This window comes from Microcebus murinus, chromosome 2 (assembly GCF_040939455.1).
Source record: "Microcebus murinus isolate Inina chromosome 2, M.murinus_Inina_mat1.0, whole genome shotgun sequence".
Classification (NCBI taxonomy): Eukaryota; Metazoa; Chordata; class Mammalia; order Primates; family Cheirogaleidae; genus Microcebus; species Microcebus murinus.
Genome location: NC_134105.1, coordinates 17,929,308 through 17,944,438, shown reverse-complemented (window position 1 = coordinate 17,944,438; position 15,131 = coordinate 17,929,308). Strand labels below are relative to the sequence as shown.

Sequence of the window (15,131 nt, the reverse complement as noted above, 5' to 3'; positions counted from 1 at the left end):
CCACTACAGACCTTAACTGGGCCCTGGGCCCTTCCTCTCACTCTGATCAATCTCTCCCACCCCTGTGTGATGTCAGTTTGTCCCATTATAGGTGAGGCTGAACTTGAATCACTTGGTTGAGGTAGAGTCTGTCAACTCTCTCCACTGTAAAGTTACTATTTTTCTGTTTGTGATTAATAGGTATCTTATAGGGACAGACATTGAGATTATGTAAATATCCTGTTTCTCACCAAACTTTCAACCAATAGTTTTAGCATCCATGAATCAATACTTGCCTACATCAATTATTATTTTGATCATTACCAAATGGTGATTTTCTAACTACATTATTCCTGTACATTTATTATAAAAAGAGTTTTCTCATCTCCCCTATTTATTTGTATCAAAATGGATTTATGGACTCCTCTTTTCCAATGGGCTGTAATCCATTGCTATCATTATTCATTTTATTTATTTATTTTTATTTTTTTTTCATTATTCATTTTAATGCTTAAATTTTCCAAGATCTGCCTAGTGAACCCCTTCAGACTCCTTCCTGGGTCCTTGTGACATGTTCTCATCTTCCTCTGAGCAGTCCTTGCTTTCTGGCACATTCGGCTATTCCAGGCTCACCTACACTTCTCCAGCCCAGCGCTTAGATCAGCCATCTCTTCAAGGAGCCAAGTGTTTTACAAACTGAAAGTGATATATATAGGTTCCTATTAGTCTAGTGCTTTGAGTTTGTAGAATCCAGTATCTCATGTTTCTTAAAAAGCCTCTGGCCTTAGAAAGAGCTGAGCTTGAGCATCAAACCTTCATACTGGCTTTGTGGCCTCAGTAGTGTAACCTGGGAGCCAATGCTACTCCTGCCCCTCCCCCCCCTTCCACCAGAGCCCTTGTGAGGCTGCTCAGTCCGGGAGCATGTGGATCTTGGGCTGCTTCGGGCTGCAGTATCCTAACACCTAGCACAGGGCCTGGTGCGCAGTCGGAGCGCCACAACAGTTACTGAAGGAAGCAATGATGTGAGATGACAGGTGTAAAGCATTTGCCTGATGCCTGACATACACTCAGCCTGCTCTGGGATGTGGGCACTGTCATTATTTACTGGATGCGACCTGCCTTGTGGACTGTTTGTGTATGGTCAGAGCTGGAGCTACTGTCAGCAGTGCACTGATAATGGGTTAGCTGCAGACCTCTGCCCCTTTCAGAGGAAGAAAGGGTGCCAATGGCACAGAGCAAAAACTGGCCCCACTGTGCTGGGAAGCAGGCAGGAGATAAGCAGGGAAATCCGGAAGGAGCTGCAGTTAGAAACCAACCAGCTGAACATGGTAGCACATGCCTGTAGTCCCAGCTACTTGGGAGGCTGAGGCAGGAGAATCGCTTGAGCCCAGGAGTTTGAGGTTGCTGTGAGCTATCATCGCGTCACTGTATTCCAGCCTGGGTGACTGTACAAGACTCTGTCTCTAAAAAAAAAAAAAAAAAGAGGCCGGGCGTGGTGGCTCACGCCTGTAATCCTAGCACTCTGGGAGGCCGAGGTGGGCAGATTGCTCGAGGTCAGGAGTTTGAAACCAGCCTGAGCAAGAGCGAGACCCCGTCTCTACTATAAATACAAAGAAATTAATTGGCCAACTAATATATATAGAAAAAATTAGCCGGGCATGGTGGCGCATGCCTGTAGTCCCAGCTACTCGGGAGGCTGAGGCAGCAGGATTGCTTGAGCCCAGGAGTTTGAGGTTGCTGTGAGCTAGGCTGACACCAAGACACTCACTCTAGCCTGGGCAACAAAGTGAGACTCTGTCTCAAAAAAAAAGAAAAAAAAAGAAAGAACAGAAAAGAAATCAACCAGTGACCAGCAGCCCTGGAAAGAGGCAGGTAGGGCTGGCCCCTGGGTGGAGGATGGTGGCCGGGAGGAGGAGAGGACCAGAGACAGACTTCTGGGAAACACAGAGAAGCTCTGTGCCAGACTTGGAGAAACAGTGGAGGCGGCTGCATTTTGAAGGCCCACAGGAAACCCCCAAACTAAAGAATACACAGAGCCCACCCTGTTGGGCATCTCAAGGGAAACCAAGGCTGGACCATTGGAGAGCCCCAAGTCAGACATGAAGACACAGACCTTGCTTTAGGAGAATCTGACCCCTTGACTTTCTCAACACTAACCTGGCCCCCTCCTCCTCATTCTCCTCCCTGATCCTCCTCCAAATCTGGGGGCCCTTCAGCCCCTCGGCTTGTCCCTGTCTGCGCAGGAGGGCCCTCCTTCACTCAGCCTCTGGGGTTCCTGGAAACAGGGCGGTGGGGAGAGTCTGCTTCAAAGTGGCCACAAGTCTCTCCTCAAAGGTTATTTTGGAAGGTGACATCTTCCCCTTGTCTACCACAGCCCCCTCTCAAAGCTCCCCTACCTCGCTAGCACCCACAGCTGCTGTGGCAGCTATTAATAACTCGAGGGAAACCGCAGCACCAGAGCTTGAGCCACTCCGGTCATGGGTAGAGGGTGGTCAGGAACGAGGTCCCTGCTTGGCAGGCCCCGTAAAACCATTGGCGAGTAGCGTAGTAGGCACTTAATACTTCATATTTAATCCTCACGGAGGTATTCTTACTTTCATTCTAAAGATGAGGAAGTGGAGGTCTCAGAGATATGTCTTCCTACAAGACCTCTTGAGTGAAGCATTCATCAGGACTTAGTTGCAGAAAATATAAATTCTATTTTATTGCTAATTTTAATTTTTTCTTTTCTTTTTTTTTTTTTTTGAGACAGAGTCTCACTCTGCTGCCTGGCTAGAGTGCTGTGGCATCAGTCTAGCTCACAGCAACCTCAAACTCCTGGGCTCAAGCAATCCTTCTGCCTCAGCCTCCTGAGTAGCTGGGACTACAGGCATGTGCCACCATGCCCGGCTAATTTTATATATATATATATATATATAAAATTTTTTTTTTTAGCTGTCCAGCTAATTTCTTTCTATTTTTTTAGTAGAGACAGGGTCTTGCTTTTGCTCAGGCTGGTCTCAAACTGCTGAGCTCAAATGGATCCTCCCACCTCGGCCTCCCATAGTGCTAGGATTACAGGCGTGAGCCACCACATCTGACCTTGATTTTTTTTTTTTTTTTTTTAGTCAGGGTCTCACTCTATTGCCCAGGGCAGAGTGCCGTGCCATCATCATAGCTCACTGTAACCCCAAATGCCTGGATTCAAACGATCCTCCTGCCTCAGTCTCCTGAGTAACTGGGATTACAAAGTGTGCATTATCATGCCCAGCTAATTTTTCTATTTTTTGTAGAGATGGGTCTTGCTATGTTGCTCAGGCTTGTCTCAAACTCTTGACCTCAAGTGATCCTCCCTCCTTGACCTCCCAAAGTGCTAGGATCACAGGTGTGGGCCACTACACCTGGCCAGATAACATAAATTCTATTGCCAGGGGCTCACGCCTGTAATCCTAGCACTCTGGGAGGCCGAGGCGGGCGGATTACTCAAGGTCAGGAGTTCAAAACCAGCCTGAGCAAGACCCCGTCTCTACCATAAAAATAGAAAGAAATTAATTGGCCAACTAATATATATATATATATAAAATCAGCCGGGCATGGTGGCTCGTGCCTGTAGTCCCAGCTACTTGGGAGGCTGAGGCAGGAGGATCCCTTGAGCCCAGGAGTTTGAGGTTGCTGTGAGCTAGGCTGATGCCACGGCACTCACTCTAGCGTAGGCAAGAAAGCGAGACTCTGTCTCAAAAAAAAAAAAAAAAAAAAATTCTATTGCCAGGAGGAAAAGGATGTGATACAGGGCATTAAGTACTTCCAAAATAATTAGAAAGGAGCTGGTTCTAGACTAGGCTTGTAGGAATACTCCAGAACTCCGCAGAACTGAGCAGTCAGGGGAGCTGCTTCCTTTGCTACACTCAGAAAGGTGGAAAATCAGGGAGTCTACACTGCAGCTGTTGGTTCCAGACCTGTGCTAGATCCATGCTATGAAAAATACAAAAACATAAACATACGTACCTATGAACTGGTGTTAAATTTAAAAAAAGATGCCAAGTTTTAGTTATGTAATATGCATAAAGAGATCCGCTGTACAACAGTATACCTATAATTAACAATACTGCATTGTGCATTTAAAAAACTGGTTAGGAGGGTAGGTCTCATGGCAAGTATTCTTACCACAAAGCAACAACAACAAAGGAGCATGAGGAAATTTTTGGAGGTGATGGATATATTTATTACCTGGATTATAGTGATTGTTTCTCGAGTGTATGCATATGTCCAAACTCACCAAATTGTACATATAAAATATGTGCAATTATTTGTATATCAATTATACCCCATTAAGGCTGTTATTAAAAAAAAAAAAGCCCCAAACCTTGACCCTAGGCCTTATGCTCACACTGCTGCAGAAATGGCTTTGACCCAGAGCCTTTGGCCTCTTTGCTTCCACCTTCCAAATCTCACCCAAATGTACCTAGATTAGTAGATCCTCATTCACATCCAGAGCCCTAAAACTGCAAGGGAGTCTGGGAAATGTAGTTTTTCACTTTCCACCTGTGTAGTCCAGGAAGGTACTCTAAGAGGGCACAAGGACTGTCCAATGCCAAGCTACCATCTCTGCCACTGCAGAGCCTGTGCTCTTCCATTGGATCACCCTGTCCAGGGTCTAATCTTGGTGTGGGGGATGCTGACATACAGGTTTTGATGGAGCCTTCACTTGAGCTCTCATTTCTTGGAGCTTCCATTCCAGCAGGCATTTATGGGAAAACTTAGGCAGATAATCCAGTGTCAGGAGAATAGGAATCTCTTTCTCTATCCCTCTCTCTCTTTCACTCTTCCTCTCTCTCTTTCTCTGTCCCTTTCTCCAGCTCTCTCCCTTTCTTTAGCAGCTTTATTAACATATAAAAGATATAATACACATACTATACAATTCATTCATTTAAAGTATACAATTCAATAGTTTTTAGTCTGTTTACAGAGTTGTGCAACTATCACAGCAATCAAGTTTAGAACATCTTCATCATGCTAAAAGCAGACACTCCCCATCTGCTCCTGCCAAGCCCCAGCCTCTGGCAACCACTAATTTACTTTCTGTCTCTATGGATTTGCCTATTCTGGGCATTTCATGTAAATAGAATTGTACAGTATGTTGCCTTTGTGTCTGGCTTCTTTCACTTAACATAATATTTTTATTGTTCATCCATGTTGTAGCATGTATCATATCAGTACTTCATTAGTTTTAAAGGATGAAGAATATCCCCTGTGTAAATATACCACATTTTGTGTATTCACTCATCAGTGATGGGTTGTTTCCATGTTTTAGCAATTATAACTAATGCTGCTATGGACATTCATGTACAAGTTTTTTTTATGAACATATGTTTTCAATTCTCTTGGGTATATTTGCCTAAGAGTAGAATTTCTGGATCATATGATTAATCTCTGTTTAACCTTTTTTTTTTTTTTGAGACAGAGTCTCGCTTTGTTGCCCAGGCTAGAGTGAGTGCCGTGGCGTCAGCCTAGCTCACAGCAACCTCAAACTCCTGGGCTCGAGCGATCCTTCTGTCTCAGCCTCCCGAGTAGCTGGGACTACAGGCATGCGCCACCATGCCCGGCTAATTTTTTTTTTTATATATATATCCGTTGGCCAATTAGTTTCTTTCTATTTATAGTAGAGACGGGGTCTCGCTCTTGCTCAGGCTGGTTTCGAACTCCTGACCTTGAGCAATCCGCCTGCCTCGGCCTCCCAGAGAGCTAGGATTACAGGCGTGTTTAACCTTTTTGAAGACCCACCAATTTGTTTTCCACAGTGACTTCGACATTTTGTATTTCCACCAGCAATGTATAAGAGTTCCAATTTCTCCACTTCCTTGCCAACACTTGTTTTTTCTGTTTTGTTTTGTTTTGTTTTTTAGTTACAGTCATCCTAGTGGGTGTGAAATGGTATCTCATTGTGGTTTTGATTTGAATTTCCCTTATGACTAATTATGTTGAGTGGCTTTTTATGTGCTTAATGGCCAATTGTATATCTTCTTCAGAGAAATATTCAGCTCTTTTTGCCCATTTTTAAATTGGGTTATTTTTCATTTATTATGGAGTTGTAAGAGTTATTTTTTATTATTATTATTATTTTTTTTGAGACAGAGTCTCACTTTGTTGCCCAGGCTAGAGTGAGTGCCATGGCATCAGTCTAGCTCATAGCAACCTCAAACTCCTGGGCTCAAGCAATCCTCCTGCCTCAGCCTCCCGAGTAGCTGGGACTACAGGCATGCGCCACCATGCCCGGCTAATTTTTTTTTTTCTATATTAGTTGGCCAATTAATTTCTTTCTATTTATAGTAGAGACCGGGTCTCACTCTTGCTCAGGCTGGTCTCGAACTCCTGACCTCGAGCAATCCGCCCGCCTCGGCCTCCCAGAGAGCTAGGATTACAGGCTTGAGCCACCAAGCCCGGCCTTGTAAGAGTTATTTATATATTCTGGATACACATTTCTTATCAAATATATGATTTGCAAATATTTTCTCTCATTTTCTGGGTTGTCTTTTCATTTTCTTTTTTCTAAAAATTAATTTATTGAGGTGAAATTCATATAACTTAACCATTTTTATTCTTAATATACTTTTAAAAATTATTAAGTGGGGAGTAAGGAGGAGGGGGGTTCAATTTTCTTTTTTTGTTTTTGAGACAGAGTCTTACTCTGTGGGCCCTGGGTAGGGTATAGTAGCATCATCATAGCTCACAGCAGCCTCAAACTCCTGGGCTTAGGCAATCCTCCGGCCTCAGCCTCCCAAGTAGCTGGGACTACAGGTGTGTGCCACCATGCCCGGCTAATTTTTCTGTTTTTAGAAGAGAGGGCATCTCACTCTTGTTTACTCTGCTCTTGAACTCGTGAGCTCAGCGATCTTCCCTCCTTGGCCTCCCAGAGTGCTAGGATTATAGATATAAGCCACCACATCCTGCCAAAATGAACCATTTTAAAGTGACCAATTCAGTGGCATTTTGTACCTTCACAATGTTGTGTGACCACCTTCTCTATCTAGTTCCTAACATTTCTATCAGTCCAAAGTAAAGCCCCTTACCATTAAGCAGTTTCTCCCATAGCCCTCCCCACCTGGCAATGACCTGTCTGCTGTCTCTATGTATTTATCTATTCTGGACATTTTTAATAAATAGAATCATATAATATGTGACCTTTTGTGTCTAGTTTCTTTCACTTAGCATAATGTTTTGGAGGTTTATCCATGTTGCAACATGTATCAGTACTTCATCCCCTTTTAAGGAGGAATAATATTGCATTGTATGTATATAATACAATTTGTTTATCCATTCATCTGTTGATGGACCTGTGGGCTGTTTCTACCTTTTGGAATACTGTGAGTAATGCTCCTATAAACATGCATGTACATATACTTGTTTGAATACCTGTTTTCAATTATTTTGGGTATATATTAGGAGTGGAACATGGTAATTCTTTAACTTTGAGGAAACACCAAACAGTTTTACCACAGCACCTAAACCATTTTGCATTCATACCAACAATGTATGAAGTTTCCAATTTCTCTCACCCTTACCAACACTTGTTATTTTTCTTAAAAAAAAAAAAACAAACTTACAGGTTGGACTTGGTGGCTCACACCTTTAATCCCACCACTCTGGGAGGCCAAGGCAGGAGGATTGCTTGAGATCAGGAGATGGAGACCAGCCTGAGCAAGAGTGAGACCCTGTCTCTACTAAAAATAGAAAAAAATTATTCTGGAGCACAAGCCTGTAGTCCCAGGTATTCGTGAGGCTTTGGCAGGAGGATTGCTTGAGTCTGCGAGTTTGAAGTTGCAGTGAGATATAATAACACCACTGCACTCTAGCCAGGGAGACAGAGTGAAACTCTGTCTCAAAAAAACAAACAATTTATAGCTATCCTAGTCTTTCCCTTTGATGTAATCCTTTGTAGCATGAAAGTTTTTAATTTTGGTGAAATCCAATTTACCTATTTTATCTTTTGTTGCTTGTGCTTTTGGTGGTGTATCTACAAAGGCTTAGTCTAACTTAAGGTCATAAAGATTTGCTCCTATATTTCCTTCTATGAGTTTTATAGTTTCAGCTCTTACATTTAGGTCTATGATCCGTTTTGAGTTAATTTTATATATGGTAAGAGAATGGGTACAACTTTTTTTTGCATATAGCTGTCCTGTTTTCTCAGCAACATTTGCTGATTTTATATCCTGCAACTTTGCTGGATACTTATTTGTTCTAACAGGTTTTCGTAGATTCCTTAGAATTTTCTAGGTAAGAGACCATGTCCCCTATATGTAGCAATAGTTTTGCCTTCTTTTTTTTTTTTTTTTTTTTTTGAGACAGAGTGTCTCTCTGTTGCCCCAGGTAGAATGCAGTGGCATCATCATGGCTCACTGCAACCTAAAACTTCTGGGTTCAAGCAATCCTCCTGCCTCAACTGGGACTACAGATGTGAGCCAGGATGCCCAGCTAATTTTTCTATTTTTAGTAGAGACAGAGTCCCGCTCTTGCTTAGGCTGATCTTGAACTCTTGAGGTCAAGTGATCCTCGACAGCCTAGGCCTCCCAGAGTGCTAGGATTATAGGTGTGAGGCACTGTGCCTCATTAGTTTTATCTCTTAATATCCAATGTGACTGCCTTTTATTTCTTTTTCTTGCCTAATTGCCCTGGCTAGAACCTCTAGGACAATGTTGAGCAGAAGCAGGGAAAGTGGGTATCTTTGTCTTGTTCCTGATCTGAGGGGGAAAACACTTTCACTGTAAGGGTAATCTCAACTATGTGCTTTTTGTAGAAGCCCTTTATCATGTTGAGGAAGTTTCTTATCTCTAGTTTGGTTAGTTTCTTTTTTTTTTTTTTTTTTTTTTTTGAGACAGTGTCTTGCTTTGTTTTCCAGGCTAGAGTGAGTGCCGTGGCGTCAGTCTAGCTCACAGCAACCTCAAACTCCTGGGCTCAAGCGATCCTACTGCCTCAGCCTCCCGAGTAGCTGGGACTACAGGCATGTGCCACCATGCCCGGCTAATTTTATATATATATCAGTTGGCCAATTAATTTCTTTCTATTTATAGTAGAGATGGGGTCTTGCTCTTGCTCAGGCTGGTTTTGAACTCCTGACCTTGAGCAATCCGCCCGCCTCGGCCTCCCAGAGAGCTAGGATTACAGGCGTGAGCCACCGCGCCGGCCTGGTTAGTTTCTTTTTCATGAAAGAGTAGTGGATTTTGTCAAACAATTTTCCTCCATCTATTGAGATGATCATGTGGTGTTTGTCCTTTATCCTATTGCTATAATATATTACAGTAATTGATTTTTGCATATTAAACCATTTCTGGAATAAATCCTACTTGGTCATGGTGTAAAATCCTTTTTATATGCTGCTGGATTCTATTTGCTCATATTTTGTTGTTGTTTTTTGAGACAGAGTCTCGCTTTGTTGCCCAGGCTAGAGTGAGTGCCATGGCGTCAGCCTAGCTCATAGCAACCTCAATCTCCTGGGCTCAAGTAAGGAGCCCAGAAGGCTCCTTCTGTCTCAGCCTCTCGAGTAGCTGGGACTACAAGCATATGCCACCATGCCCGGCTAAGTTTTTCTATATATATTAGTTGGCCAATTAATTTCTTTCTATTTATAGTAGAGGCGGGGTCTTGCTCTTGCTCAGGCTGGTTTTGAACTCCTGACCTCCAGCAATCCACCCGCCTCAGCCTCCTAGAGTGCTAGGATTACAGGCATGAGCCACTGCGCCCAGCCTATTTGCTCATATTTTGATGTGGATTTTTGTATCTATATTCACAAGAGATACTAGTCTATTGTTTTCTTGTGATGTCTTTGGTGTTTGGAATCAGGGTAATATCAGCCTCATAGAATGAGTTGGGAAGTGTTCCCTCCTCTTCTATTTTTTGGATGAGTTTGTGAAGAATTGATATTAGTTATTTAAATGTTTAGTAGAAACCATCTGGCTCAAGCTTTTAGAAACAGCTGGAAACATGGAAAAGGCTTGGGCTTGGGGATCTTGGGCAGAGGCTGCTGAATTTGGCACTAGGCCTGTTCTGATTCGCATGCACATTATTTTAAGACATTTGAACAAGCTTTTTAAAAAAATTAGAGATTTCACATAAAAATCCTGATTTTCAAATTCTCTAGGAAAGTCAGAACCTCTGGCAACACCAGCCCCTGCTTGTGCTGCATAGGGGCTGCCCTTTAAGAATGGCCCATACTCTCTGGTTTGCTGCAGTCCCCATCCCTCCCTGTTGTATCCTTGACACCAAGAAGGAGTGTCGAGTACCAATTGTATCATACTTATTCTTGGGACACTTTATGTCAGCTATATGGCCACTGTAGGCATTGGAATTGGTGCTACGTGGTTTGCCCTTGCTGCATCTTTGTTTGCTCGTCTGTAAAATAGAGACATTCATAATTCTTACCTTGGAGAATTATGAGGAAGATTAACTGAGATGATTGTAGAGAAGTTTGGCATACAGAAGTCATTGAATAAATTTACCGCTTGCCTTTTCCTGGCTGCACAGTATTCTGGTGCATGGAGGTACATAATATGCAGCATTCCATCAATGGTGGACGTATATATGGACCTCAATTTTCCCCTGTTTCACACCAAGCTGGAAAGGATATGCATGTACATGATAGGGATTTTTGCATAGTGATTAAGAGTATACTAGGTCTGCTGGACTCGAATCCCAGCAGTGTGACCTCTGCTTATCTCCTATCCTCTTGGAATGGTTGAGATGAGAGGGTGGGTAGGATAACCTCACATGTCATTGGAAGATATATCTGCAGTTTTGCACACAGAAGAATTGGAAGGTCACAGGTGGGTGCAGGAGAAGATGCAAGAGTCTCCAGGCCCCTTCTGCAAATGTGAGAGCTGGCATGCCCTATCTCAAGATCTCTTCCTCACTCTGGGGTGTGAAGCCAAGTGCCAACTCATATGCATCTGACAGACTGACAGCTGGGCTGTCCGGGGAGATAAGCAAGTGGGTGTCAGGCAGAGGGAGGGAGGTGTCAACCACAGAGCAGAGCCAGGTGACAGCAGCCTCAACCCCACCCTCAGCCCTGTCCTTAACCCTCTGGGCCAATGATGGTCCCAGACGCCCTCTTGACCTGGAGTACTTACCTGGTACCCTTCCAAAGTGTCCACGTGACAGAGCTCCTGGACTCATGCACTGAGCAGGCTGACAAGTCAGCTGGCTGGCCTCAAGGTTAGAGGTGGCGATGGTTATAAGATGAAGACATTTTTGAGGTTCTCAGGGAGGAAGTGGGGCTTCTGGCTGTGGTTCCATTGCCTCCCTTTCTTATTGCACGAGCCAGCCCAACCCATAGCCCCAGTCCTACTGCGCTCCCCCAACCCCAGCCTTCTAATAGTAAGCTCTACTGTTGTACATCACTTTCTATTTCAACAACATCCAGTAAGGTTTCTGATAGCCAGACTCGAAACTTCAAGGGCTGGGTCATATTCCTATGGGCTGGAGTCCCAGAAACTAGTTTGATGCCCGATATATAGTTGGCAATCAGTAAATATGTGAATGACTGAAGGAGTGAATGAATGAGTGACAATTGCCTGCAGGGTGCCAGATGCTAATTCTGTACCTCATTTCCCCAATCCTTAACTTGGGTCTCTGTCCATCTTGATTTTTCTGGGATTCCTGTGGCCCCTTTCACCTCTTCAAAGGCTAGGCAATTCCTCCCTGAGCGATCCTTCCCCTCTGGGACTTCACAGCACCAACTTGAGTCATGTGATTCTCTTTAAATTGTATATATTTAAGGTGTAGGTCATGGTGTTTTCATATACACATACATAGTGAAGTGACTACTACAATCAAACAAGTTAATATATCCATATAGTTACCTTGTGTGTGTGTGTATTTCTGGTAAAAGTACCTAAAATTAATCTCTTAGCAAATTTCCAGTATACAAAACAATATTAACTATAGTCCTCATGCTGTGCATTAGAGCTCTAGACTCACTTATCCGACCTAACTGCAGCTCTGTATCCTTTGGCCTCCATCTCCCCATTCCCCTCACTCACACCCCAACCCCTCGCCCCTGGTAACCACCTTTCTGCTCTCTGTTTCCATGTGTTCCAGTTGGAGTCATGCAATCTTGAATAAGTCCCTTTCCTCCCTGTCAGTGTTCTTGCCTGTGAAATGGGAATAATGGTGCCTGTTTTGCAGGGCCATTGTGCCGATCGATTGAGTGAAACAAAGCACGTTGAAGAGCTTTGCATGGTTCCCGACACACAGTGAGGGCTCACATTATTCATGAGCTACCATTAACATTACTGTGGTGTGTGGCTGGGAGTGGGGGCCAGACTTTTGGATGAGAGTAGTGACCCCTCTACCAGGGAGGAGTCAATGGACAAAGCAATGAAACTGATTGTAGTTGATCTCTGCAAGTGTGCTGTCCAAGTTCTGATCTTCCAAAGTGAGCGAGGAATAACCATCACAGTATCACACTTTTGGGACGCTGACTTGCAGATACTTGCCTAATTGACTTGCCTAACTAGACAATAGGTGACATATAATATCGACAGTCACCCACATTTATCAAGTGCTTGCTTTAAGCCAGGCACCGTCCTAAAGGTTTTATGTGAATTATCTTGAGGAATCCTGGAAATAACTCTATTAGGCAAGAAATATTATTATTCCCATTTGATGACAGATGAGAAAAGAAGCACAATGGCCGGGCATAGTGGCTCACGCCTGTAATCCTAGCACTCTGGGAGGCCGAGGCGGGAGGATCACTCAAGGTTAGGAGTTTGAAACCAGCCCGAGCAAGAGCGAGACCCCGTCTCTACTAAAAATAGGAAGAAATAAATTGGCCAACTAAAAATATATAGAAAAAATTAGCTGGGCATGGTGGCACATGCCTGTAGTCCCAGCTACTCAGGAGGCTGAGGCAGGAGGATAGCTTGAGCCCAGGTGTTTAAGGTTGCTATGAGCCAGGCTGACACCATGGCACTCTAGCCTGGGCAACAGAGTGAGACTCTGTCTCAAAAAAAAAAAAAAAAAAAAGAAGCACAGAGAGGTTAAGTGACTTGCTATAAATTCACCCAGCTGGGATTAAACTCAACAAAGCTAATACTGGGTTTTTTTGTGTGTGTGTGTGTGTGTGTATGTGAGACAGTCTCTGTTGCCCAGGCTAGAGCACAGTGGCATCGTCATAGTTCACTGCAACCTCAAACTGGGCTCTAGTGATCCTCCTGCCTCACCCTCCCAAGTAGCTGGGACTACAGGCATGTGCCAGTATGCCTTGCTAATTCTTCTATTTGTTGTAGAGACAGAGTCTCACTGTGTTGCACAGCCTCCCAAAGTGCTGGGATTCCAGGTGTGAGCCAGCTCGCCCGGCCTGAACTCATATTCTTAACCACTCTGTGTTGACTCTCTACGGAAGTCCTTTCTAGCTTTGTATGGTAAACGGGAAAACTGGAGCCCACCCATGTGTCCACCAACAGGAAAACGCTGCATATTATGTTCCACCCTGCAATGAACACAACATAGCCAGGGAAAAGCAGGAGCCGGATATGTATGTTCATGGCATGAACTGATGGCCATAACAGATCATTGGATGGGAAACCCAGCAGAGCAACATGTATTGGATATTCTTATGATTGTATAGATTGTATACATAAAATTTTAAAACTTCATTTACCTGTTTGTTGGTTCATAGAAAAATGTCTGGAAGGATAAACACTCAAGAGTTCCCATTGACCACGGGGAAATTGTGAAGGAGGAGGAGCTTTCATTCTTTCTGTATTCTCTGCTGTTCGAAATGTTACCCATAGTAGCTATTATTTTGCAACTAACAAAAGGAAGAAGAAATTAAGTGTGCAGTGAGCACCAGAAGCCTGAGGACGCAACACCCTCCAGCTCTTGTCCCCTACTCCAGAGTGACCTCCTCTCTGAGGCCTCTCTAATGTCCCCCCAGCCCTGGAGGCAGCTCCACCCTGCTTCCCCCCACAGGTACTTCCTGAGCCCATTCTGGTCACCCATGACTTTCCTCAGCCACAGTCTCTTGTTTGGGTCTGGGCATGTGCCCAGGCCCTTCTCTTAGAAGGCCATGGCCCTACCTACCTTGGTGCTACCTCCCTGAATGTTGGGACAAAGTGACATCACAGTTAAGCCTGTGACATCACAAATCATGGAAGCTGACAAGACAGAGGATCTGGCCGGGACCAGAAGATGGAAGCAAGGAAGGGCTTGGCAGGTAGAGGCTGTTCCGGGTGGGAACTTGAGGGAGTGTGTCTTCAGCCCACCTCCTGGGTCATTTCTGAGCCAAGCCAGAGGACTTTCAGGATTGGAGACCTGGAAACCACCGAGACTATTTCCCTTTTTGGTTCTAACCAAGAGGTTATGCAGCCTGTTTGGAGGGTTGGGCGCAGGTGTGATGTCAGGAGGGGGCGGTGCTGCAGATGGAAGGCAAAGGCGTGTGGGTCTGTCTCGGACATGGGGGATCTTCCTTCAGAGCCCAGTGACCCGCACTTCGCTGGATTCCCAGCAAGACTGGAGGGGAGACAGGCTTACAGGCTGGGAGTCTGGGGTGGAGGGCTCTAGCTTTTGGAGAGTGGAGTTTTGGCGAACCAAGACTGCAAGTGGCACCGTGGGAGAAACTCCTCCATTAACCCGAAGGACACTGCAAGGGCCACTGGGGAAGAGGACAAGGCTGGGGAGGGTGGGAACAGCATGCCAGAAGAGAGCGTAGGAGGCGGAAATGAGGGGTGGGCGTGGCGGTGCGGGTGCTGACATTGCCATGAGATGACGGCAGAGTCCGAGCTTTGGCATTAGAGCGCTCTTGGCTACTTGCTCTGTGGCTCCGGGTGAGCTGCTTACTCTCTCTGAGCTTCTGTTGATCATGGGAATAATAAAAGCAACCACACAGGCATATAGTGAAGACTGAATGTGATAACGCACAGTGCCAGGCAGGTGGTATGAGCCGTCTGTAAGGGTGGCTCTTCACTCTGATCCTTGAAATATTCCAGCCTGAGCCCTGTAGCTTCATCTTCTATTCTGGGCACACGTAATGCAGGATCCTTGGTTGTAAGCTACAGAAACCATTTCAGGGGGGTTTAAGCAGAAAAGGAATTTATTTAAAAGATGATAGGAAAGCTCACAGAAGGCTGGAGGGCCAGGCTTGGAGAATAGGGCGGATCCAGCAAGGCTGGAAGGAGGCAGGA

At 44.7% G+C, this 15,131-nt stretch overlaps 1 long non-coding RNA gene across 1 annotated transcript; it reads right to left on the bottom strand.

The window, feature by feature from the left end:
• Window positions 1–569: 569 nt before the first annotated feature.
• On the bottom strand, window positions 570–14,052 carry LOC142861058 (uncharacterized). The gene is made up of 3 exons (XR_012923250.1): window positions 14,032–14,052; window positions 13,610–13,759; window positions 570–675 (listed from the first exon to the last, which is right to left on the bottom strand). It is a non-coding gene; the product is annotated as an uncharacterized LOC142861058 (long non-coding RNA).
• Window positions 14,053–15,131: the final 1,079 nt, after the last annotated feature.